Source organism: Diceros bicornis, unplaced genomic scaffold, assembly GCF_020826845.1.
Source record: "Diceros bicornis minor isolate mBicDic1 unplaced genomic scaffold, mDicBic1.mat.cur scaffold_124_ctg1, whole genome shotgun sequence".
Lineage (NCBI taxonomy): Eukaryota > Metazoa > Chordata > Mammalia > Perissodactyla > Rhinocerotidae > Diceros > Diceros bicornis.
In genome coordinates, this window is record NW_026691044.1 from 589,456 (window position 1) to 615,472 (window position 26,017).

Here is a 26,017-nt window from a genome sequence, read left to right on the forward strand (position 1 = left end):
ATGGCCTCAGGTCCAGCCTGGTGTCAGAGAATCCCAGGGGGCTGGAAAACACAGCAGCCACTTGCATGGGACCCCAAGACACCTTGTGCCTCTCCATCCATGGCTCAGGTTGACCGAGGGCCTCAACACACCCCGAGAGTCCAGAGGACAAGACCTTGGTCCGAGGTGTGTCTGGAGGAGGAGTGAAGGCCAGGGGCCAGGGCCTCTGGCTGGGAGGGGGAGCGGTCTCCTCTGTGGGCCCCTGAGCAAGTAACTGCCCCTCTGTGGGCCTCGGTCTCCTCATCTGGGAAATGGAGGGAGATGATCTGTGGTGCAGGCCTCACAGGGGTGATGAGGTACAAGGGGGAGAGGAATGTGCAGGAGCTTTGTGCTCCTCCTCCTCGAGGGGGGAGGGGACAGCACTGGTGACAGTCAGATGATACTGAGTCCTCAGGGGACCCTGGGATGCATGGGGAGTCCTCCTCACACTTTCCTGATGAGGAGAGAGGCTTAGGGGCCTGGGGAGGCCTGAGGGCACAGAGAAGGGAGTGTTGGAGCTGGGAGTGATCTAGAATCAGGGCACCCTGGAATGGGAGCAGCCATAGACACCAGATGTCCAGGGTCCAAGATCAGGGGCCTGGGAGACATGGGGAAGGGAACATGGCCTCCCTGAGCCTGTCCTTGACCCTGCAGGAGGTGTCATCTGTGAGGGCCACCCTGCAGATGGACCCCCAGGGAGCCCAGGAGAGACAGCAGCAGGTGAGGTGGCCTGAGGGGGAGGGTCTAGGTGTCAGAGGAGGGGTCACTCACCTCACGGCTGGAGGCCTCCCTAAGAGAGGGGTCCCTCCTCCTCCAGCCCAGCTCCAGGAGCCCAAGAGCCTGAAATGCCTGCCCTGGAAGTGACCAGGAGGAGGCCTGGAAGGGCTGGGCCCAGGATGGGTTAGGGAGGGGAGGGGCAGGGACCACATACCCTGGGATTTGCCAAAAGCCGCCCCTGGGAGGTGACTGGGGAAGTTGGGTGGTCCTGGAGGGGGCAACTGGGGGGAGGCCGCTGAGGGTCCTAGGCTGTTCTCTGCGGGAGTCTGTGGTGGGCAGGAGGCTGGGGTGAAGGGATTTGGGGGAGGGTCCATGGGGGCACCTGAGAGGTGAGACTCATCTCACCACTCCCACCCTGATTTCACAGGGTGTCGTCCCCTTCCTGGGCATGTTCCTCTATCACCTGAAGCTGCTGGACATTGGGATGGAGGATGATCTGGAAGTGAGTGAGCCTGGAGGTGGGGCCAGAGAGCAGGATCCTGAGGTTTGGGAGGCGAGAGCCCTGCACTGGGACCTGAGCTCTCAGTACCTGGCAAACCTCCTCTCATGAGAGCCCCATGGCCACCCCTGGGAGTTGGGGAGTCAGGCCCATCTTAGCAATGCGTGAATAGACGCTCCGCATAAGCCCCCCACCAGTCTACCTGGGCTGGTGAAGCTCATAGCTGCCTGCCTGCAGAGCTGCAGGAGGCTGTGTCTGAGATGGATTCAGCCTCCCCCTCGGGTCCTGCCCCTGGGGGAGTGCCATCAGCCCCTGCAAGTGAGGAAGCACTTCTGTGTTCCAGCTGTCCCTTCCTCCCTGAGGCCTCAGTCTCCCCGTCTGTCATCAGAGAGGGTGTGCTACATAAGGTCTCTGGCCTCAGCTCCCCTGTCCCTCCTGCTCTGGAGCCCAGAGCCTGGCCCAGTGTCAAGTTCTCTTTGTGGAAGGTCTGCCCTCTGCTGGGCCCTGACATTCCTGCAGCCTGAGAAGGGGTGGGATGGGGGTTGGTTCTGGGCTTAGGGGGCTGTTTCTGATGGACATTGGCTGTTTCCCTTCCAGGGAAATCGGGTCAACTTTCAGAAATGGTGTGACGTGAGCAGCTATGGGGAGGGTGGGGATGTGGAAATCAGAGGCCTCGCCTGGCAAGACTTTCTCTTCCTCATCCCTTGGGTCTTACATTTATTGGGAGAGTCAGATCCAGAAAGCTGGGCATCCCATCACGTTGGCGGGTGCGGGAGGGGCTGGCATCAAGGACACCTTCCTGGATGAGGAAGTAATTCAAGCCAACTGTGAGGACAGGCAAGTCCTGAATGGAGTGGGAAGGAAGGAGGGTTCCCGAGTGAGCACAGACCCCAGACCAGATCCTCACTCCGCACAAGTCCCTGGCAGCGTTCCCCATCCAAGCCCTGTCTGCATCCTGTCCTTCCTCCCAGAAATACAAACTCATCAGGAGGATCCAGCTGCTCCAGCAGGCTGCAAATGCATATGACCTGGAGCCCGACGAGCGATTTGGGGCCTGGTTCCAGGCCATGGAGCCCATCAGTGTCCATGAGAGGTGAGGAGGACAGGAGTTGGGTGAGGGCAGGCCAGACTCTCTCTGATGGCCAGCTCCAGAGCCTGTGGCCTGGCTCGCTGATCAGCCACGGAACTCGTAGCGTGGTGACCCATGGGGCACCAGGACTCAGCTGCTGGCAGGCTCTGGGAGGGGCACCTGAGGTGTGGCTCCTGGTAGCTCACAGGTCCACTCTTTCCTGTAGCTACTGGGTCTCCTGCCAGCTGGAGCCCGCACACCAGAAGGCGAGCAAAATGCGGCTCTTCAGGAGAAAGAGGAACCGGACATCCTCCAGTTCAGGGCCGAGTGAGTGTTGGGACCAGGAGCGACTGAATCCAGGGGCTCAGTACAGCTTCGGGCTAAGCATGGGCCTCGATCCCAGCTCCACTGCTGAGCAGGCCTGGGACAGGCCGCTCCCCTCTCCTCTCTGGGATTCAGTTGCATCCTCTGAAATGGGTGATGCTAAATGATGCCTCCTGCATCAGGGACAAAGGAGGTGCTGTTGATGGACTGAGCACTCGGTACAGGGTTTGGATCAGAGTGCAGGGGAACAGGGAGTTGTGCCATGAAGCTCAGGAAGGATCCCCAAAATTGTCTGTTTCTTCTCTTCAGCCACCATGCCCTTGGTGATGAGCCGTCACACTCTGGAGACCACAAGTGCAGCTCCTCCTGACCAGCAGGGACACTGGCGCCCTCGGGGTGCACCGGGCCAGCTCTTCCCACCTTGAGTGAACGAGGACATCCTAAGACTTTCCCTGGTTTCCCCTAAATCCCGAGAGGGAGGGCACCACCCCCTCCCTCTCCCTGACATCACCACGCCAGCCACTGTTAACCCATTGGGGAGGAGTGATATTATTTCTTTAATAGTAAATGGTAGATTTGACTCTTACATTATATCCTGTTTCTTTCACAGCCTGGGTGTTGTGGTGTGGTTCTTTCACTTCTTATGCTCATGTAAATGAGACACAGAATCTCACTTTCCTCCTTGAATGAAGAACTTGTGTATGGTCACAGCTTATTGTATGTGGGAGAATGGAGGAGGGCCAGCCTCCTCCCTGGCTACTGAATGAAACCCTTAAGTCCCCCTTCCTCAGAGGACAGGTGCATTTCAGTGTGGTTCACCTGGGCCAGGAGCAGAGACAGCCCCTCAGATCTCCCTGGATCTAGAGGTTGGAGGGACTTTCCCAGGCAGAGCAACAACCACTGAAATGTGGGTGTCTTTCAAATAGCACTTACCAGGACCATGTCCTTCCCCAGGACAGCGGCTGTCTTTCTACAGCTTTCCAGGAAGAAGGAATGTTTTTTGCTTCTCTTGTTGAGGTTTCTTTGATCAGATATTGGAAATTGCCGTTTTCTAACCAGTCTCTGGATTTGCATCAACACTAAATGAGGAAAAATGTAAAAAGATAAAAGTTTGCATGTGGAACAGACAAAGCCAAAGGAACACCATGTGCAGATGGACTAAGGGCCAACAGGACATCCCCATCAGGCCGCCTCTAGTCCTCCCTGTTCACCCTTCGCCTAGACTGGAAACCTGGGATCCTGGCCCATGCCCTAGGAACTCCTTTTCCCGCTTGTTTCATATCCAGAGGGAAAGATTCATGATGCAGCTTTCAAAGCTACAACAGGACTTTGTTCCGTAAACCTCACTGCTCCCTGTGAACTAGGATTTCCAGCATCCCCGCACATCCTTGTATGATTCTTTTTGGGAAGAAATTCCCTAGAAGGCCCCCAGCCTCTCTGTCAGGTACATCGTGGCCATTCCTCCCTGGCTGGGCCTGATGGATCAGTGGTGAGCTCTGGCTTGCCAGGACAATAGACCTTAATCCTGTCCACTGAATGACCCACACCGTCCCTTGCTGCCCTGGGTGACATCTGGGCCCATGTGGTTCTGAGGTCCATGGTCTTAGACAATCACTCGTTTACATACTCAGTCGTGTTGTTACTGACTTGTCCCAAAGTGGCAGCTGGGCCTGAGCGAATAGAGCACTTAGTCCCTGGGACTGCTGTGTTCTTTTCCCCAGTCTGTGCTGAGGATATGTGGATTTGTGTTACAGGGATGTGAAACTTTCCTGTTGGGAGTTTTGAAAGATGAGGCAGGAGAGGGTCAGGTATAGAAGTGGGTCCAGCAGGGGAATGCCACCAATCTCAGACACCACAGACACAACAGACACAACCTTACCAATTAAAATACTGAAATGCTCCCCACGTGGGTGGTGAACAGACACAGCTCAGAGCTCATGCTGAGAATCCACCCAACGACGTGGAGCTAAAGTCTTAGCACCTGGCATTTTGAACATCATGCCCTGGAAATACCCTGTAAGACAAGGGCCATTGTCTTGAATTCCTTGGTACTTCTTCCCCCTCCTTTCTGAAGGCTGCAAGTGTCACCCACGGATGCCTTTTCAGTTCAGCCTGAAGCAGAGTAGAAATCCTGGTTCCCACAGCCCAGGTCCTTCCTTTCAGGACACTCCCATCCAGGAAAGAAAGAGTTCACGCATCGGTGTAGACACACAAACACACACACTCATATCCCACCCAAATCCCCAGATGCATGAACTACTAAGAGATTAAAAGTGACTTCAGAAACAGATCAACCAATTGCAAAAGAAGGGTTTCATGAAGATCCTGACTCAAATAAAATGTAAAACCAGGAAATAACCTTGACAAAACTGGGAGACTTGGGATACTGACTGGACAGTTGATTATCCGAATGACATTTTTATTTTTGTGTGTGATAATATTATTGTGTTTGTGTTCCAAAATCCCTCATCTGTAAGAGAAACGGAAATATTTACAGCTGAAATGATGTGCTCTCAGCCATCTCTTCTGGTTAATTCTTGGGGACTTGGTGTGAGGATAAACAAAGCCAGATGGTATACGAGTTGACAATCTTTGAAGCAAGTAACAGGTTCACAGAGATTGATTTTTCTCTACTCTGAGATTTAGAGATTTTTGAAAACCTTCAGAACACAATTTTGATAAATGTAGTATAGTTGTTTTTCATATTACAATGTTACAAATTAAAACCTCACAAATATAAAGGAATGCTTCTCCTTCCTGACCTAAGGAAGCTCTCTCTCAGTCTGGCTTCTGTGAATGACCTGATGATCCCACCAGTTATTCACTTATCACGTGTTTGTTGAGTAATTCCTTTGTGCTCTGTGCTGTGTGCAAGGCGAACCCATTTCCACGACTCTGGATCTAGTGTGGGAAGGAAGGCAAGGAGCCTGCTGCAAGCTTCTCTTAAGTGGAGAATAATGCCCCCAGGGGGTATGCTCATTTTTAATATTCCAAAATCAAAGCTACACAAGTTTGCCAGGTAACAGATAAGAGATACTTAATTCATGATATTGAAATCACCTATGTCTGAATTACCATGTGACAATGAAGAGAAGATTGATGGATTTTATGTTATAATTAGATGCACCATCATAGTGCTGGCCCCTGGCCAGGTGGTTAAAGTTTGGCATGTTCTGCTTTGGTGGCCCAGGTTCAGTTACCAGGCACGGACCTACAATAATCATTAGCAGCCATGCCGTGACGGTGACCCACACACAAAGTAGAGGAAGATTGGCAACAGATGTTAGCTCACGGTGAATCTTTCTCAGCAAAAAAAAAAAAACAAATTAGATGCAAAATCATAATAAACATTTATGGCATCGGGTTTAATATACATTAAAAGACAAATCTCATTCAAGTAGGTATCATCTCTTCATTGAGTGTCAGTTCTAGACCAAACAAATCTAAGTTCAAAACACTAATTCCTCAGCTACAATTATCCTATCAATTTTAATATAAAAAGGAGAAAACTCATGGTAAATAAAAATTGAGGTTTAACACGAAACGTCAAGATCACGATGGATGTTACAAAGAGATGCTGTGAGAGTCAAGCCTGTCTCATGCGGAATTTCTCAACAGCACCACTCTCCTTTTCTTCAGCACCGATGTTGCCTTCCTCACTGTGTTTTCAGGATGCCTTTCTTGGCTCCTTGCTCTCTCTGGCTCCCCGGCAATCTCGTCTGTCCTCGAGGCCACAGTCAGTCTCTCCCATGCTTTTCTTCACTTTCTGTGTCTGTCTCCTGATATCTCTAGAAGATGCCCGTTGCCTGCAGAGGGGCTGTGAGTGGCCCAGACCCATCCCTGGACTCATCTCTGCCCAATATGGACAGTGGCCCTGGTGGGCTCAGGGCTGGTGTGCAGATCCCTCGGCCCCAGCATGGTCCAGAGATTCACATGGACCAGCCTGTGCGACTGTTTCAAAGGTATTTGTGACTCCAAAGAACTTAAGAGTTCTCCTTCACTGCTGCAGGCCTGGAGTCCCTGCAGTCGACTGTATCCACAGACTTGCTGGGGCTTCTCCAAGGTCTCCTCCCACTGACTGCATCTGACCTCACTGCCAGGATGGGAAGTTAGTCCAGTAACTGGCCTCTGGAATATGCAGCTACTTAGGATTCAGGGTGCGTAGAACTTTAGTTTTCTGATTGGGTTTATTTTCTTGGTCTTACTGTTTCCACTATGAAGTCTGGGCATATTTTTTGAGCTTTCTCTTTCAGAACAAAATAAAATGTGAAATTTGAACAAAATGGAGGATGAAGACTACCATCCACGGAGAACGTTCTCAGCTCACGTGGATATTCCACCCTCCTTCTCTCCCTGGACACATGTGTCTCAAATTGCACTGTGCATCACAATCATTGGAGGGTTTTTAAAACTCAGAGTGCTGGACCTCAACCCAAGTAGGACTGGGGAAGAAACGGAGAATCGTCATTTCTAAGAGGTGATGTTGATGCTGCTGGTACAGGGACCACACGTGGAGAACAGGATTCAGTGACACCATCAAGCTGATGTGAGACAAGGACAGAAAGCTCAAGGTCATTATCCAGTGTCAAATCCAGACCAACTTCCCTCCACCATCTTGCTTCAGGATGTTCCTCTCCTCCTCTCTCTGTCATGGTCAAATACACACATGCCGGTGCCCCACAGCCCACTGTTATTGGGACACAGAGTTCCAAGGACTCCACAGCTCCTTTACGGCTTCATCTCTAATGAAATTATTCACTATTCCATCCTTAGTCATTCACTTCCACACCCTGATCCTATCTTCACCCAAAATTCTCCTGCTCCCAAATCAGTAACTCAGAAACACCATATTCCCACCACAAATTTCCACATTTCCACTTTTGACACAAAGAACTCCCCTCTAAGTAACCGTTCTTCGAGAAAGTATATTACTCCAGTAAGCATATCTTCACAACCCTCTTGCTTCTCTTCTCCTACTCCTCTCTATTAATCCTGCATTCCACAGTCCATCATTTCAATCATCCACTGACCATACTCGCAGATTCCTTATTGCCATTATATCTGCATTGCAAGCCGCCCACTTCAGATGATTCCAAATACCTGCCATGCCATGTTGACACTTGCACTGAAGAGAGAATGCACCAGGAGCCTGTGGATCCCAACAGAGAATCACAGCCACCAATGGACCTATATGCATTTCTCTAATGCTTCCTGAATGCTCTGTCAATTTCTTTCCATTTCTTGAGTTCCATAAATCTCTATTTTCTCCTGACCTACTCTATATTTCACACATAACTTGTTAACCATCAAACAAGAACTATTTCACTCTCTAGTCATCAGATCTACAAATATTCCTCATAAGGAATTGATTTATCACACGTTTTCTGTTGCTATATCCAACGAAATTTCTTTCTTGCGGAAACCACTCTGATTTTTATCTCATTCTTCAATTTCAGTGACATTATGCCCTCCACATTTGTTGCACTTTCCATCACTTCCCTACTGCAATCATCCCTCAGGTTTCAAATATGCACAAATCTCTACCATCTACAAACCAATCCCTCATCCAGCATTCCTAACAGTCCTCACCCCCCATGCCCCTCCTCTTGTCCTCCTGCCAGGGATCCGCTGTGAAAAGTTCACATATATCCAAATGCCTCTGTTTGCACAGTGCACACTCAAGCCCATTCCCATTCTGTGGATTTTTCTCTTGCTAACCTCACAAGCCATGTCTCTTACCAATCCACTGGGGACTTTTCATGATTTGTCTGACATGCTCTGCAGTAGCATGTGACCTTGTGGACTTCAACGTCATTTTAAAAGCCTATTTGTCCTTGGGATCCACCACCCTACACTGTCCTGCTCTTGCCTGTCTGAACTTCCTGAGGCACTTTTTGGCTTCTCTTTATGACCACCCCACAATGACTGATCCTTCCCGGAAGTCAGCCCTGCTCAGACACCTGTTGCCCATCTGCACCCTCCTGGGGCAACACCATACATTTCCCTTGCTTCAAATACCACTAATGAGCCAAATATGTCCAAAGAATCAGCAGAAACCTAACTCTGACCCCCAGACCCATTTATCTACCTGCACACTCACGGCATCAGTGATGACTCAACTCACAATGACCAGGTCCCAAGTTGAGCAAATCACTTCCCCAAAATAATTTGCTTCTCTCTCAGTGTTCCCAAACTCACTTGTTTGTGCTAATAATGCGTCTAGCCCTGGGTGTCACTCTGGACACCCTGGCACCCCACACTCACATATCAATGAACTACCCATCCACCCTCCTGAATCTACCTACAGGTTATCCACTTTTGAATTATTTCTAATCATCTTTCAGATTTCATACAAAATATCATTTCCACACAGTGAACTCTCCTACTCTACTAAGCCAATTTATAAAACTCCATTTTTCCTCTTTGTTGATTTTTTTTTCTATTTTAGTTATATGTGCATTATTATCTATTTCTTTCAAGATTTAGTTCTTTCTCACTAAACTGGATACTCCATGAAGACAAGACCAATATGGATTTTCCAAATTTTCCCACAATAGTGTTCACATATGGCTTTGCACACATAAAGGGCTCACATATATTATGTGTACAATATATATTTTATATTTATATACATATAAAATTGAAACATTAAAAATTCACTTCCTGAAATATTTTAAATCCATCCACTTAACTACTCTTATGCAAAGACACCACCTTTAGAGTGGTACACTGCAGTAAATTAGCAAGAATAGTTTAAGATTCCAAATCCTTTCTCCTCGTAATAAAATCATGAGATTCTAGTCACAGTGATCTGTTTAAAATGCAAAAGTGATCAGTTCATCTTAACTTTTAAATCCCCCATTTCTGTCTTCAGCACATATTTCTCCTGTTGTCTTATCATAATTATTAATACTACCCTTTTCATTCCCTGATATGTTTCAGTTTGGAGGGAAAACTATTTGGTCATTCTATTTTTAGAGCACTTACTACATGCAAACCTTTGGTATGAAACCTGTGATCTACAAAATAACTAAACAGACAGACTGCTCCTGTTTGATTTAGTCTTAGTGGGAGGAAAGAGATAATAAATGGCAAAGGATGTATAACATGCCATGTAGAAATCACTGCTGTGATAAACAATAAGGCAGAGAGTGAAAGTTTGAGCTTGAGCACATTTTCAAATTACTTGTGTTTGTGTGTGTGTGTGTGTGTGTGTGTGTGAGCGCTCATGTGTGTTGCCTGGATGGGAAGAGTTGCTTCCTCCCGCGGGGTTGGAGGAGCCTCCTATGCCTTGGGAAATGTCCTCCATGTGCACTTAATATGCACTTTGTTATCCATGTGTATTAGTCAGGATTCTCTAGAGAAATAGAACCATAGAATATATATAAACATATAGAAGTGGAGATTTATTGTAGGAATTGGCTCACAAGGTTATGGAGTTGAGAAGTCCCACAATCTGCCATCTGCAAGCTGGAGAACAAGAAAAACCAGTGATATAATTCAGTCAAAGTCTGAAGGCCTGACAACCAGGACCTCTGATGTCCAAGTGCAGGAAAAGATGGATATCCCAGGTCAGGAAGAGACAGTGGACTCAGCCTTTCTTTGCTTTTTGTTCTATTGAGCCCTCAACAGATTAGATGATGCCCACCCACACTAGTGAGGGTGGGTTTGTTTAGGTAGACCATGGAATCAAATGCTAATCTCTTCCAGAAACCTCCTCACAGACACACCCAGAAATAATGCTTCACAGTCCAGCTGGGCACCCCTGCAGCCAGTCAAGCTGACACCTAAAATTAACCATCACATCATGGCTTTATCCAACCAAGACCAACAGAGATATCACAATGTGACCTATGTCATTTCAATTTTCCAGAACACATGTTAAAGAAAGTAAATACAAACAGATGAAACTGGATTTTATAACATTTTTATTTAACCCAAGAAATCTAAATATTATCATTTCAAAAGGTAGTCCACATCAGTACAAAGAACAAGATACTCAGGTTTTATGCTCCCTCTGTCTTACTGTTGAATTTCAATGAATACTGGCTACTCATATAACTTAATATGATCCAATTTATAATTTTCTCCTATCTATTTTAGCTTTATTGTATCAAAAGGAAATCATTTTCTCCTTATTGTCAAACTGCTCTGCTAGCTCTTTTTTAAAAAATTAAAGCTGTATATTGTGTTTATGTTAGAAATGAAATTAAAAAATTAAGTAATTAAGAAGGATTTGATTCCAGCAAAAGGCTGGTTTACTAAAACGGAAGACTGTTCAAGAGCAAATCTTCCAAGAAAACCACAGGGTCAATGACATTGGAAAATTCAGGGTAGAATTAGAATACACATGGGATGTGATTAAAAGGGGAGTAGTGAGAATGTGGAGAGGAATTGATATCAGAAGTGAAAATACACAAGCATGTTCCAAGTTGATGAAAGACATCAATCTACAGATTCAATTAATTCAACATTCCCTAAGCAGAGTGCATACACAGGAAATATTAATGAACTGAACTATGGTCTAAAAACCAAAGTTAACGTAAAGGATTTTAGGGACTATAGATGCCAAATAAGCAAGAAAAAGGCCAACTGGTGATTTCTAACCATAAATAAAATAAGATAGACATCAACAGAGCAGTATTTTTTAAATGCTAAAAGAAATCTCATGTCAAACCAGAATTCTACACCCAGCAGCAACAGTGCCCCAAATAAAGATGTCCTAGAAAAACTTAAAGTGAAACTTTTGATTGTCAGCAGCCTTGAATTAGACAAAATACTGGAGTGAGTTATCACACCCAAAGGAATATAATCTCAGGTAGAAAACCAGGAACGGAGGAAGGACTGAAGAGGAAAGGAAAGGATAATTTATAGATAAATATAAATGAATTTTATTTTGTGAAGTAATTCTAGAAATCTCTCATGGAGATTAAAATATATGTAGAATAAAATGCATGAAAACAGTAATACAAATGTCAGGAAGGTTAAAAATAGAATTGAAAGTGTTTAAGTTATTAGCATTTGAGGGAGGTGGTAAAAGTAATTATTCTCATTAGACTGTATTAAAGATTCAGGATTTAGCCATTAGTGCAATTACACAAAGATTTCTATATGATTTCAACTAATAAGTTTATAGACAAAATAACGGAATAATAAAAGAGTTAAGTCAACATCAGTGAAGTAAAGAGAGTAAAGGAACGTTAATTATTCAGGTCAAAGGGAAGGGAAAGAGTAAGACGGTTGAAATAATTACAAGTTTACTGGTAATTACCTGAGATGTAAATGCACAAAGTACTAATTTATTTTTAATGGCTGTGTGATCTATTCTAGAGACTTATTAATAAATATTTTGGACATTCTTTTATTGATAAATGTTTACACATTCTCTATTTTTTCCTATTAAAACATATGTTGTATGGACATTTTTGTACATATAAACTTCCATTCCTATTTTTACAGAAAATATCTATAGTGGAAGACAAAGGAAATATTAAAATGTTGATAGAAACTGCAAATACCACCTCCCCACACAACTGTATTAAATTTTTTCATCTACCAACAGTATCTGACAGTGTCAATAACCGCACATTTCTCTGTTTATGTATAAAGCTTTAGGAATCGCTCAAATCCCATCGATAAGAGACAGGAAGTCTCCTCTGGATTATCCACTGATTGGATTATCCACTCCCTCCATAAAAGGGGAATCAGAGGCAGAACTCACTGAATTTTCCAGCAATCCACGGGCTGTCTGCACATCAGGAGGGGGGTCAGCAGGACAACTCTGCAGCCATGGAGGAACCTGCATCGGCCTATTTTCCAAGCCAGCCTGTTCTGGTGAGTGTGGAATCCATAGGGACAGCAAGAGTGTCCATTTATACACTTGGTCCTTCTGTGAAACCTCTTTAAGTGAGCAGGCAGTAGCTGTTACTACAAGAAGATACCTTATTGAAAGTTGTTTCCCAGGTGTCAATGTTTGTTAAGTAATGTTCAAGGTATTGTACTTATTTGTATAGAGAGCTTTCTTGGGATAATAGGCCAGACCTTTGTTTTGTTTTGTTTTTACCCAACAACATCACTGGGAAGTGGAAGTAGTATTCGGCTCTGCACTGTTTACATTGTTCCCTTCTCTGGAAAAATTTTTACCCACAATGTGATTGGTCTTTTTTAAAAAATATTCAGTTCTGTGCTCAAATATCACCTCATCAGTTAGTCCTTCCCTAACCTCTTCATCATCAATAATTGTAGGTGGGCCGGGCCCGTGGTGTAGGGGTTAAGTTCACGCACTCTGCTGCTGGTGGCCTGGGTTTGGATCCCGGGCGCGCACCAAGGCCCCACTTGCCAGGCCATGCTGTGGCGGCGTCCCATATAAAGTTGAGGAAGATGGGCACAGATGATGGCACAGGGCTAGTCTTCCTCAGCAAAAAAAAAAAAAAAGAGAGAGAGAGAAGGATTGGCATGGATCTTAGCTCAGGGATGATCTTCCTCACAAAAAAATAAATTAATAAAATAATTGTAGATAATTTCCTTCCCCTTTATCCCTCCTTACCGTTCTTCCTCCATCTCTCCCTCTGTCTCTCTATCTCTGTGTAGCCCTTACTGTTTATCACAGGATCTAATTATACCTAACACTATATTAGACATTCATTAGTCTCTTTATTAACTCATTCCTCTCACCAAGATTAAAATAAACAGAGGCAGTCATGTTTTTAAGTTAAATTCTGGATCATGGGTTTTAGTACATAACTTGGCTTATAATAGGTGCTCTATAAATGGGAGGATCAAATAATTTTCCCTCCAAACTGGGACATGTTGGAGAATGAAAGGGATCGTATTAATAATTATGGCAGGACAATAGGAATGAAGTGAGATTTATGACTTCACTTTTAAAAAGGATCTGAAGACAGAAATGAGTGATTGTAAAGGAAAGGTGCACTGATTAGGTTTACATTTCAAATAGATTATTGTGACTAGAGTTTTATAATGGATTACAGAGAGAAAGGATTTGCAATCGTAGTGATAATTTATTGCAGTATATCACAAAAGAGATTATATGCTTGTATAATTGTAGTTGAGGGAATTTGTTTGAAAACTTTAGAAAGTATCTTTTGGAGTTTGAATAATTTCTTTCGATAAATATATTGAGCGTCTTCTAAGGGCAAAGCAATGAGTGAATACGGCAGTGTAACACATTACAGTCCACATTAGTCTTCAGTTCATGGAGTATCCAATTTAGTGAGAAAAACACTATGAGAGAAATAGATGATAATACACATACAATTAAAAAATTTAAAAATTAACACAGAGAAAATGTGACATTAATTTTGATGGCTGGATCAGGAAAGGTCACTCTGTGGAAATGTATTTTGTAGGAATCTGAAAGGTGCTCAGGAATTATTCAAAAGGGGAGAATATTTAGCTGGATTTAGGAGGGTGGATGGATGGTTCATTGATGTACGAGTGTTGGGTGGCAGGGTGTCCAGAATGACGCTCAGGTGTAGACAGGATATTAGCACCAACAAGTGAGATTAGGGGACCCTGAGATATGGGTGATTATTTGGAGAACTGCTTGGATCAACTTGGTACCTGCTCATTGCAAGCTGGTCATCGAGTTATCACTGATATGGTGAGTGGGCAGATGGGTATTTGGGTCTCAGCGTTCAAGCCAGATCTGTCTGATTCTATGGGCATTTCGAGTTCATTAATGGTATGTGAAGCCAGGGAAATTGATGGGCTGGCCTAGAAGAGGGTGTGGATGTGTAACAAATGTGAGAGCAGGACTGACTTCTAAGAAGCATCAATTGTGTTAAGTCAGATGGTGGAGCCCAGATTAACAGGGAGGAGTAGGAGGAGAGAGGAAGAGTCAGGGGAGGAAAAATGGTTACTTACAGTGGATAGAACTATGTGATGGGAATATGGCGTGTGTGAGCTATTTACGTATGTACAGGAGAATATTTGAGTGAAGATGGGACATGGGTGTGCAAGTGAAGTGAGCATCAAATTGTTGAGAGGAACGTGATTTCATTAGAGATGAGGCACTGAATTACTATGCTCTGGGCACACAAGCATCTAAAAATAGTCCTTTCTGTCCGTGACTCATATCAGTTTGGCGTCCCAGAATCTAGTTCTCAGTGTGAGGTGCCTGTGCCAGCAGCATCAGCATCATGCGGGAACACTTAGAAGTGCAAATTCTTGGCCCTCCGCAGGCCTACTTGGGTTGAGGTCCAGCAATCTGTGTTTTAACAACCCTCCAGATGATTGTGATGCACAGGGCAGTTTGAGAGATATTTCTCCAGGATACAGGAGGGTGGAAGACCCAAATGAGGTGAGAAAATTCATGACTGGCAGTCTGCATCCCACATTTTATTCAAATTTCACATTTCATTTTGTTTTCAAAGGGAAAGCACAAAAGAAATATGATTCCCCAGACTGCAGAGAAGAAAAGACAGGTCCATTTAGCCAAGACCAAGCGGAGACATCGGGAAAGGTCTACACTTCCTATAAGACTCACCAGCTGCATTTTCAAGAGGCCAGTTACAAGGATAACTTCCCACCCTGGCAATGAGGTCAGGTACAGTCAACGGGAGGAGACCTTGCAGAAGCCCCAGCAAATCTGTGCATACAGGAGACTGCAGGGTCTCCAGGCCCACAGCAGTGAAGGAGAACTTTTAAGTACTTTTGATATCACAAATACCTTAAATATAATTGCACCAGGTGGTCCAGGTCAATCCCTGGGCTGTGTTGGTGCTGGGTCTCTAGACCCCAGCCTCAAGCCCACTGCCACACAGTCTTCAGACTGGGCGGAGATGATCCCAGGAGTGGGTCTCGGTCTCCCCCACCCACTCTACAGACAGCCCGTAACTTATGGAGACATCCGCAGACAGAGTCAGAAAGTGAAAAAAGCAAGGGAGAGACTGGCTGAGGCCCTGAGGGCAGACAGTTTTGCCAGGGAGGTAGAGAGAGCAAGGAGCCAAGAAGGATGTTCTGAGACCTGATGGAAAATAGGAGAAGGTCATGTGGAAGAAGCCAAGAAGTGTGGCCCTGGGGAAGTGGTTCCCCATGAACAGCCCCCAGTTTCACTCGCCTCATTTAATGTCAACCCCACTTCTTGCTCTGGACTGTGATGCTTTGTCATTTTATAATTGTACTTCATTAAACTCTTTTGAGAGACATAAATGTGAAGAGTAGACTGTTGTGTGGGTGAGAGATTGTGTTTCATGTGACAGGAAAGAAGATCTTTACTTGTCCTGGTTTACTGCAATTTCTGCTTACCATGATTTTTATTCACTTCTATATTAAAGGTAATTTGGCCTAAGGGATCATTTAGTGTTTTTACTTATATTTTTTTAGAATACTTGCACTCAGGAAAAGAGAATACCTACTGTAAAGAGCTTATTTTTTAACGTTAAATTAATTTGATTCCATAAAAGTCTTACTTTACTAAGCTTGATTTTATATCTCATTCTAACATAAGTTGTATCCTTTTTTTTTCCAAATACTAACTCAAATATAAGACATTTTTATATAATTTAAGTAGCCCTTAGACTACCTGTTACAGCCTTATCTGTTACCTAAAATGACCTCGGTGATTTTTTAAAATAGAGTTCACCTTAGATTCCTAACAAGGAAAATGCTGTCTGGGAGCATTTAGCGCTGAGAGAATCTTGGCAGCAGGCTTGCTGCCTTCGCCTTGACACTAGGTCCTGAGTCAACGAAACTTGTCCACCTGCTCACAGAGTCGGGCACATCGTAATTATTCAACAAATATGTGATGAACAATATTTGGTGGAAAAAAGGGTCAAGTTACAGTAGTCTGATGGTAGGACTCTTACTGGGTCAGGAGGGGAAAGGACTGATGTGGTTTTGGAAGGATCTGGAATTTTCTGGACTTTCTTGAAGAGCTTTGATAGAGCAGTCTTAGCAGTCATGGGCAAGGAAGCCTATTTCAGAGGGTCAAAGAGTGACTGAGAAACAGAAGGGCAGAGAGGGAGTGGAGGTGGACAGCTGTGCCTTGTGCCTCCTGACAATGGCCTCTGGATTTAACACAGTGATGGCTCCCTCCCAGAGCACACAGCTTGGTGTGGGGCTGACTCCTCCCTAGGACTAGGGTGTTCTAATTCCTCAGTGTGAGCTACTCTGCATATTCCAAACCCCCGATGTCCTAGGACAGGGGGTGTCAAATGGCCCTCTCTGACCCTACAGGATCCAGGCACAGGACCCTTTATGGAACAGGAAGAGGATCCGGGTATACACGGGATTCTTACCTGCCAGACCTGGAGTTATGGGGAGTGGAGCTGAGTGAGGTCACAGCGTAGGAGCCGCTGACAGGGTCTGAGTCCACCTGGGAGGAGAACAGAGTAAGAGTGGCTGAGGGGGATGGTCAGGACAAGACCTGCCCCCTCATTTGTATGCTGCATCTCTGTGCTTGGTCACAATCTACTCCTCAAGTCTCATTAACATGAGCTGATTTCTTCCCTCATTGCATCATTTCTTCCCTCGTACATTCTGTTAAATTGTTTTAGGTTAACGTCAGTTGGGTTTTTGCTCCAATATCTTTAAATTATTCCTGACGAATTCGTAGATGTAGACCATGATTTCAATGAGTTACATTGAAAAATGAAGGTGTTCACATGTGATAATTGCAGACCTGAAATTTAAATGATGGCATCGGGTGTGGTCCATGAACCACAGGACATCCATATGAGCCACGTGACAATCAGAATTTTTAAGACAAGGTACCATTAGGTTTTGATGGTTTGAGTGAGAACAGAGGGGAGCCCTACAATTGCTTCACAGTTTATCAACAGCAGAGAACCCTCCCTCACCTCTTCCAGCTCCTGGGGGTTCCTGCTTCCCTGTCTGGTGGCAGCAGATCTCCAATCTCTGCCTACGTTTTTCACGTAATCTTCTTCCCTCCATGTCTCTGGGTCCTCTCTTCTTCTTATAAAGACACCAGTCGTTGAATTGAGGGCCCCCCCTAAATCCAGGATGAGTTCATCTGCGGATATTTAATCACATCTGCAAAGACTCTGTTTCCAAATAAGGTCACATTCTAAGGTTCTGGGTGAACTTGAATCTTTGGGAGACATTATTCAACCGACTACATCACCTACCCTCAAGTTGAGGTTGGGAGCTGGCTCAGGCAGATCTGAACATTAACAATATTAAAGGAGTTGTTTTCACCAACAATATTGGAGTTGTTTTCCTCAAAAGTACTTGATTCAATGTAATAAACTTAAAAATCATAATTATTTGAAATCGTGATGGTGATTCTTAAATCATATGCAAGAGAAAGTTTACAAAATGAAAGAAGAATTTTTGAGAACCAACCACCAAACAAAATAAACAAGATTGAGAAAAAGGACAAAGTGACATATCAAAACATTTCCCCAGTTCCGTTAAGAAAATCAGCAAATTAACGTACTCACAGAACCAGTCTCTCCACTGAAGCAACCATTCAGTTGAATCAAGTGTTTCAGAAATCGGAAATATAATAAAAAACTTACAGCATCCAGAGGAGTGATTAATGAAGGAAAATGGGGCTGGATTTGGGTAAGAAAGCACTGTGGTGTTTTTGGTTAATGCCTACCCGCTGACATTCTCTGGGACAGCGGAGGATGTGAAGATGGGAGCCAGAATCCTTGCACGGCTCCCTCATGCCAGGAGACAAATACTAACCTGCTTCTTCAAATAGGGTGATTCTGTGACTGGGTGGTAGTGATCTGTCTTTTGGGTCCCTGAGGGACCAGCACAGAAGTTGACAGGTATTTCTCCCCCTCAGGGTGGAGGGACTTTCCAAGTGTTGTCATTGTTTGATGAAAGACTTAAAGATCTATGCTACCGGTAGATGCCTGCGCCAATGGCTGGGGGAGGAGACAGACATAAAAATCTGGAAAGGAGGCATCTGAGGAGGAAGTTTTTTGGGGAATGAAAGCTTAGAAGGGCCACTGCATCTACCAGGGAAGCTGGAGTGCAATGTGCACGCCCAGGATTGGACGTGTGCTCAGACAAGACCTGAGAAGACCTGGGGTTGCACCTCTGGCAGATTTGTGGGCTCCATGCAGGTAGGGGGTGAAGTCTAAGGTAGAGCTACAGGGGACCAGCTGCAAACACTGGAGAAATTTTAATTTTTTCTTTTTTTAAAATGTGTTCTTTTGGATACTTGCATTTAAAGACATCTCTGTCAGTTCACTTGCTGATTGTTAAGATAACTGAAAAGAGATTTCAGTGACCACACACATCAAAAAACATAGTTTTTGTAAAAATAGTTTGAAAAGTCACTAAACAAAAGGATGACTGCAGCTCATAAAAAGCCACAACAGCAAAACCTGGAGAGCGAGGAGAATCTGATTCTCACAACGACAACACTGTAATACGGAAAATGTCCAGTTACCACTACAAAATTACAAATGATATGAAGCTACAGGAAAGTATAGCCGGTTCATATGGAATAGAAGGAATTTGACAGAAGTTTTTCCTGAGGAAGCCCAGGCATCGGGCTCATGAGACAAGGACTTTAAAACAACTCTCTTATATATGCTCAAAGGGCTAAAGGAAAGTAGGGATAAAGGACCAAGGAAAATGAAAAGAATGATGTCTCAATTCAGAGAGAATATCAATAAAGAGATAGAAATTGTAAAAAGAGCCAAATAGAAATAATTGAGTATTACCCCTGCACTTCTCCCACCTCCAACCTTAAACAACCACGAATTTACTTGCCTGTATTTGACATTCCATGTAAATGGAATCATATAATAAGTAGTCTTCTTTGACTAGATGCTTTCACTTCGCAGAAGGTCTTCAAGGTGCATCCGTGGTCTAGCACGTGTCCTTCATATCTTTATGGCTGAAGAACATGCAATGTACAGAAACACGGATCACATTGTGTTTATACATTCATCAGATGATGGATATTTGGGTTGCTCTGGTCCAGCTTTTGCTGGTCCCACTCTCACCTTCAGTGGCCCAACATCAATGTCTTGGCATTTGTGTTGGAAGTGGGGAGACGGTCAGGAGGGGCCCACAGTTCGCATTCCAGCCTCCGTCTAGGATGGGGGCCTCTTCCCAGACCCCCGGTCATCCGGCCTGGTCACTGCCCCCCAGCGGCTTCCCCACGGGCTGGGTCCGCGGGCTCAGCGCGGGTCAGAGGCTGCACCCCCGGGGTCAGTCCCCGCGCGGACACCGGCGCCAGACTCCACGCGGCCATCACGTCCGGAGGACGCAGCCGCGGGGACACGCGCGTCCTCGTCGTGGGCGGAGGACACGCCGCTGTCCGGCCAGAGCGCCCCGCGCCGTGGGCAGCGGCGGGGCCGGAGGATCGGGGAGGAGGGCAGCGGGGACCGGGTCCACGACCCTCCGTGGGGGCGCTCGGGGCGGCTCGGGCGCGTGGAAGGCTCCGGACTTTACATCCAGGGCCCCATGCAGCGCGGTCCCCTTCATCGTCGCCGGCCTCGCCTCCGCTTCCTTCTGAGGCGCCAACCGCCTGTTCTCGCTTCACCGCCCACGACCTGACAGCTCTTCCCAGCGACCCCGGGGCTCGGCTCTCTCCGCCGCCTCTCGCCGCTTTTCGGCTGGGCTCGGCTCCTCTAACCAGGCGTCGGGCCCTTCCGCCTGGCCTCCGCTGTGTCTTCACATCTTCGACTCTTTCCGTTTATCTTCGTCTCTCTCCGCCTGGTTTCGGCTCCCTCCGCCTGTCCCCGCCGCTCCTCGGCTCAGTGGTTCGGGTTCGTCTCTCTCCGTCTGGTTTCGGCTTTCTCCGATTTCACTGCCACAGTTCGGCTCTTTCCGTCTCTCCCCGCCAAGTCCCGGGCTTCGCTGGTTGTTCAAGTTCACCCCCTCTTCACTGTGCTGTCGGAGTGTCACTTTCTCTACATCCTAATAGATCAACATATTAAACAAACAGTAAGTGTTCCTAATCTGATAAATAAAAACAAGAATTTTGGTGTTTTACTTATCTTTCCTTTGGTGGGCGAAGTTGAGAATCATCTCTTATACTGAGAGCATTCTCTATTTTCTGTGAACTGTTCTTCGCCATTTGTCCATTTCTCCAACGGATTCTTGGTCTTTTTTGGTTGGTAAGAGTTCCTTAATATTAAAAAATTAGCTTTTTGTGATGAGTTGCCAACATCCTCCTCTTTTCCTTTTTTTGTTTTTGCCTCTAGTTGTTGCTGCCATGCAGATTTTTTGAAAGGAAATCAAACGTGTTAATTTCGGTTCTTGTTTTGTTATAGTTTTAAAAGACCATCTCTTCTCTGAGATTATATATAAAATACTTATCCTTTGGTTTTTTATAGGACTTTCACAGCTTTAATCTGTACCTTTAAATCTATGATAATCCTTATTCCACAGAACAACTGGGGGTTCCAACATGATTTTTTTGTTAACAATTCATTTTTTCTTTCCTGCCTTAGCACACCACCTGCACCCACTTTATTAGGAAAAATGTTCAGGCAGGGAGATAATTTGAAAGAGTTTTGCAGTGAACAGTCACGTTATGGACAGAATTCTGTCCCCTCAACAGTCATGTGTTGAAGCCCAAATCCCTAGTACCTCTTATTGTAACTTTATTTGGAGTTTGTGACTTAAAGAAAGTAACTGAGATAAAATAGGGCCATTAGGGTGGACCCTAATCCAATTTGACCAGTGTCCTTATAAGATGAGATTAGGACACACAGACCAAGAGACGCCAGGGGCACGCATGCACAGAGGGATGACAACGTGAAGAGGCAGCTAGACGATGGTCATCTGGAAGCCAAAGAGAGAGGACTTAGGGGAAACCAATCCTGCAGGCACCTTGATCTTGGACTTCCAGCCTCCAGAATTATGAGAAAGTAAATTTCTGCTGTTTAAGCCACCCTGTCTGTGGTACTTTACTACAGCAGCCTAATGAAGACAGTCCACCACCTAGATTCCATCAGTTACAATTTACTATGTTTACTTTGCCACCTCCATCCATTTATCACCCAAGAATCCATCTCTGTTTAATGCATTTTGAAGTACGTTGCAAACAACAGTAGACTTCACTCCTAAACATGTTAGCATACATAATCATTAAAGTTCAAAATTTGGCTGAGACTGGAAGATCTTCCCAGGTGGCTCACTGAATGGTGAGCACTTGGTGCTGGCAAGTTGGTTCCTCTCCACGTGGACCTCTCCACAGGGCTACTGGAGCATCCTCATGGCATGGTGGATGGCTTCCCCTAGAGAGGGAGCAATCTAAGAGACCAAGGAGGCAGCTTCAGTGTGGTTTATGATGTAGCCTCAGATGTCAGACATTGTCATTTCTGCAGCACTGTATTGACCACTTGTGTTCATGACAATTCACGGCTAATCAAATGTAGGAGGGGGCTGCACAGGGCATAAACACAGGTGGAAGTTACCATTGGTGGCTATCTTGGCTGCTAGCCTACACACCCCCCTTTCCTCCAGACCGCCTCTCCTCATAAGCCCAGAATTCCTTTTCTTCTGCTCCTGCTCACCCCTGAGAACCTGGTTTGATTGGAGCTGTTTGGGGCCTCTGGAATTCATGGCTGTGTTTGGGACAACATGGAAGGTCTCATCTTTCCCTTTACTCTTACTCCTCTCCCCTCTCTATCCTTCTCAGCCTCTCCCCCAGCTCCAGCCTTTCTTGGCTCCTAGTGACTCTTTTAGCAGTAGAAGTTATTCTGAAGGTCAGCAGGATGTGCAACAGATAAGAGGGGTTTGGTGGAGCAGGAAATGTTGGGGGAAAGTTTGTTTCCTGGGCTCCTGTCACCTTCTGTAGAAGGGGAGCTTGGGGGTTGTTGGTGGCTTGTCAGGACAACTACTGTGTTTCTTATTCTGAGACTGGGTCCTCCACATTCCCCAGGGCAGGGGATTTTAGGTTGAATGGGGCTCTATCTATCCACTACAGTTGGGGACAGAGACATCTACACAGCAAGAGGAAGCTGACGAGTTGCCAGCTGGGGCTCAGAATGTTCCTTGTGTTTGGGATTAGGGAGGATTCCCCACAGGGGCAGTCATCTCCTGTTGGGAGGGACTTGAGGGACTTGCATTGTGGTCTCCTCTCATTTGTGTTGAGTACTGCTTGCTGATGCTTCTATAGACTCTTATCTTTTGATAATGGGAAGAGAGGGAGTTTTCTGAGGATCTGTTTGACACTTACACTGGAGAACCTGGTGTGTTGCCTAGTGAGACTCTGGTCATTGCTTTTCTGGGGGGAGACTGGGTTACTCCTTGCTGGGTATACTCATATCTAGTCTTAGTAGTCAAGAGGCGAGCTGGGCTTTGTGTTGGGTGAAAATGGTGTGGTATTGGTTGGGGCTCCTTTCTTCTTGGTGTAGAGGGGGTTGTAAGTTGGTTTTTGGGGTTTCCAACATCTCTAATCTTGCAGGAATATGAGGGAGCACTTGCTGAAGCTTCTGTCATTTGATGGAGCCCTCGTTATTTTGGGGATAACTGGGAGGCATGAGACTGAGGTTCCTGTTGTATCTGGTGCTTGGAGACTGGAGGACCACTGCTTGTACGAGGATCCCACCTTTCAAGTGTTGGGGTGACAGGGAGGGGTCACTTCATGGAGGGCCATTGTCTCTAATTCAGGGAGAGGATTGGGTTAATTGCATGAGATTCCATGTATCTTTAGTCAGGGGGCTCTGGAGAGGTCTTTATAGAACTTTTTTCTAGTGTTGGGGGAGATCGGAAGTCTACTTTCCGGGTCTGCCCTTGTCTGTACTGTTGGCATAGACTGGGTGGGTCACTGGGCTGGGCCTTCCCATTGTCTAGTGTTGAGGAGCAGCTAAGGGTGTTACTTATGGGACTGCTGTCATTTCTAGAATTGGAAGTGACTAGGGGGTGCTTGCTGGAGTCCCATAATTTCTAGTTTTGGGGGAATGGAGGTCTTGATGCTCAGACCCCAGCATTTGTGTTTGTGGATGACAGTTGTTATCTGAGGTCTGGTTGCCTCTAATTTTGGAAGGAACTGGTGATGTCTCTCTAGGGCTTCTGTCACATCTGCTGTTGGATGCAGATTGTGAGCACCATTTGCTGGGGCTTCATAATCTCTAGTCTTGCGAGGTGGAGTGAAGATTTTCTTGGAGGTGCTTCCATCATCGCTATTTTTCGGGTATCAGTTCAACATGTTTTTAAAAGCATTATATTTTGAAAATGTTTAAACTTACATAAAAGTTGTAAAAGTATACAGGGTTATTTTATTCAGTCAATATTCATTATATTTACATACATTTCCTTCCTGCTGATGATCATTCCTAACATTATGTGTCTTTGTGTGGAATTCTTTTCCTTCAGCCTGAAAATTCTCTTTAGAGTTTCTTGAATTTCAGTTCTGCTGCTGTTTAATTGTTCTAGCTTGTTTTTTTTAAACCCCATTTGAAAAATATCTTTAATTTGTCTGCATTTTTGAAGAATATTTTACTTAAGTCAGAGAATTTTAAATTGGCAGCTTTTTTCCCCCCTCCCATTCAACCCTTTAGCTGTCAGATGTCATTCATGGCTTCTGCTTCCAAAGTTTCTTTTGAAAAGTTTCCAGACTTACTATTGCTCTTTTGAAAGAAACATGTCCTTTTTCTTTGGTTGCTGTAAAGATTTCTAGTTTGTCTTTCATTTTCTACAATTGTTCATGTTTCTTTCCTTTTATTCATAGTTATTTTGAAGTCCTTGTCTGCTAACTCAGGTATCTGGATTGTCTCTGGGTCTGCTTCTACTGATTTATATATTCATAATTGAGAGCATTTTCCTGCTGCTCTGCATGTCTATTAAGCTTTTATTGTGTGCTGGATCTTGTGAACAATACCTCGTAGAAGGTCTTAATCATGTTGCCTTCCTCTAATGATTAGGTTTCTAGTACGAATGGATCACCCTGAGCCTCTGAAGCCTAGGTTTTAGACCCTAAAAGGACATATATATTTCAGTTTTGCACTGACTCCCAAGATGTAGTCCTTACTCTTAGTGTGTGGCACTGACTCTCAGGCTGTGACATTTCTAGGGTCATAATTGAAAGCTAGGGCTTTTTTTTCTTTTATCAAGGTCATTCCACTCCAGATGAATCCAAAAGCCAACCTCCCACTCCTGACATGTGTGATCTCCGAAATTTCTGCACAATATTCCGTTTTCAGTGGCTTTTCTCTTCTAAGTCTCCTAGATTCGTTCCCTGCACGTGCGCAAGTTAGGTGTTATTCAAGGACCTGAAGGGGGATTTTTAGTCAGATTTTGGGGGTTTCCTTTTGTGAATCTTTATTTTACACTAGAATATCCTTCAGAGATATTTCAGGGTCAGGTTGTGTTTCCTCTACCATAGCCCTGGAATCCAGTATTCCTCAAGAGAGCCCTGGTTCCTTCCTTTTTCTTTAGAATAGTATCTTAGTAACCAATTTCTGGGTGGTTGATAGGTATTCTCATTATTACTGGTGTATCGTTCTTCTAGGCCTTCTGAGCTGTCAGGCCTTGGAAAAATATGAATCTATACTGTCCTCTACATACACACATTAACTATCTATCTCTCTATCTATCTATGTATCTATGTATCTATCTATTATCTATCTATGTATCTATCTATCTATCTATCTACCCATCCATCCGTGAAAAGCATGAACTGATAATGGTAGCTCTTATTCCAATCCAACACCTCAGTTGGATTGGAATAAGAGCCAGCCTTCTCTCTTTCCTTGTTTATAACATCTTTCTTTGACTGTGATACACTGGCTCTCATCATCTACAATATATTTACTTAGTTGTTCATGTCTAGTGTATGCATAAATTAGTTTCAGAATTGCTAACTGATATCCTTCTGAGAAACATTTTTTATGAACTAGACTGCAGGATTTCTGGTCAGTTCTTTTGATCCAGGCTTACAGCATCTGGTAAAACATAAGTTTCCAAAGTAATTTTGGTTTCCTTTTCATAGCCTTCATTGTGGCTATGTTATTCATTTGCAATACATTTAGATTCATTTGTTATAGCTTGTTTTCCATTTTATGTTCCCTTCACTAGCTGGTGCATTAATTTTTTTAACCTACAGTAATATCCACTCTGGGATGTACTGTTCTATGGGTCTTGGCAAATGCATAGAGTTGTGTATCCGTCAACACAGTCATGATCTAACATGATACACACATGAACAGTCTTGATAGGACAGTTCCATCACTCCCAAATTCCTTTGTGCTGTCCCTTTGTAGTCATCCCCCTCTCTTACTCTTTGCCCCACAAACCATTGATTTCTTGTCCTTCCCTACAGTTTTGCCTTTCCCCAAATGGCGTACAATGGAATTTACAATAAATGGCTTTTCATCTCTGGCTTCTTTCACTTAGGAAAATGAATCTGATTTTAATGGAGGCATATGTTACACATAGCACAAAGCATAGATCTTAGGTGTAGAACTGAATGCATTTTGACAAATGCA

The 26,017-nt window shown here is 44.9% G+C and overlaps 2 protein-coding genes and 1 pseudogene across 2 annotated transcripts in view; 1 reads left to right on the forward strand and 2 right to left on the reverse strand.

Annotated features, from left to right (window-relative positions):
* LOC131402538 (tubby-related protein 4-like) overlaps nucleotides 1-20,063 on the reverse strand; it is a 94,105-nt pseudogene extending 74,042 nt beyond the window's left edge.
* Nucleotides 1-26,017, reverse strand: part of LOC131402530 (adhesion G protein-coupled receptor E4-like) — a 494,190-nt gene that overhangs the window by 362,883 nt on the left and 105,290 nt on the right. The gene's annotated exons all lie outside the window — the stretch shown is intronic.
* The window catches only part of LOC131402526 (centrosomal protein kizuna-like), a 283,064-nt gene that overhangs the window by 158,841 nt on the left and 98,206 nt on the right, over nucleotides 1-26,017 (forward strand).